A 1,406-nucleotide genomic window follows, 5' to 3' on the forward strand; every position below is an offset into this window, starting at 1 on the left:
GAGGAAGAGACTCAAAAACCAACTGTTGTTCATGCCATAATCTTTCTCTTTTTGGGTGTTTTTGTTTTTTTTTTTTTTTTTTTTTTTTGGCTGGAGGGGTTTTTTGATAGAGAAAAGAGGGAAAGAAACTTAAAGTGTTCAAAAAATGTTACTTACAGTCCAAGCAAATGCAATGGACAGATTTGGGAGCAGCAAAGTTAAAATCCTTTGAGTACTTAGGAATGTGAGTAATTTTACTTACATGAACAGTTGCATCAAAACCAATCAGGTAATGTGAACAAGTGAAGCTGTATAAGAGAGCATGTGACATTCTGTGGTAGCAGATGGGCAGAAGGAAGAGAAATTGAGTTCAAAGAAAACCCCACTTTAGTCTTCTTGTTTTGCTTCTTAAAGAAAAATTAACATAGTTTGAACATATGAACTAGAAATTAACTTCAAACTACTTACCTCTTTGGAAATAACTTTCTTTTGTACTCCTGGAATAGCGTGTTTTCTTGCAATTAATTTAAAAGTATGAATGGCCCTGGTCTTGATTAAAGACAGTGAATAGTGGAACCACTTCATTTTCAGGGGGTTGCACGTTCAGAATATACCTATTTTTTAAGTTGTATTCAGAAAAAGGCTGTAAGTTTAGAATGTTGACAAATAGTTTTTTTCTTGATTGTAATTGGGAACGTTTCTGAAGTCTCACTAAAAATTGAATCTTAGTTTTGTGAAGCGCTGCCCAAGTAAAGAATGAGATAGTTTTCAGAATTTACAGTTTGCTTTTCACACTTTCGACATAGTCTTGATTTGGACTCTGGAGACAGCTTCTCTATACAAAGGTAAATGCATGTAACTTGGTAGTACAAAGCGCCAAAGACACTAAGCGTTGGAATTAGTGCAGCTTACAGAAATGATAAATGTAATGCTGCTATTTGTTTTTTTCTTCTGATTCTTTAACTGCTTAGTTTTTGTTTTAGCTTTTCTGTCGGTGTCAGTGAAGTTACTGACAGCTGCCTTCAGAGATTACTGAAAACCAAGCACATGGTGCGTTTTCAGAATTGTGTTGAGAGTTACTACTCATTTGTGCTTCACACTGATCAGAACCAGTTCAAAACTTACCTTACTGGTCCCAAGTAGTCTGTGTAAAGAGACTTACTGGTTTCATTCCAAATCCTTCAATGTCACAGGGCAGGTCTGGATCAGTTTTCTTGGTTTTTTTCTTCTTTCAGTGTTGCAACAGCAAGCTTCAAAGCTCTAATAAAGATGATAATAATAAAGTTAGAAAACATTTTGATCTTTTGTCTTTATTATGTCTTCTACTGTTCACAGACATGTTATGTAAGTAGAAGCATTTCAAAGTCTCAGTTTGGAAGGGCAGATCCTAAAAAGACATGCAATTATATAATATGTTACCTCTAAAT

This window comes from Calidris pugnax, unplaced genomic scaffold (assembly GCF_001431845.1).
Source record: "Calidris pugnax isolate Ruff unplaced genomic scaffold, ASM143184v1 scaffold42, whole genome shotgun sequence".
Taxonomy (NCBI): Eukaryota; Metazoa; Chordata; class Aves; order Charadriiformes; family Scolopacidae; genus Calidris; species Calidris pugnax.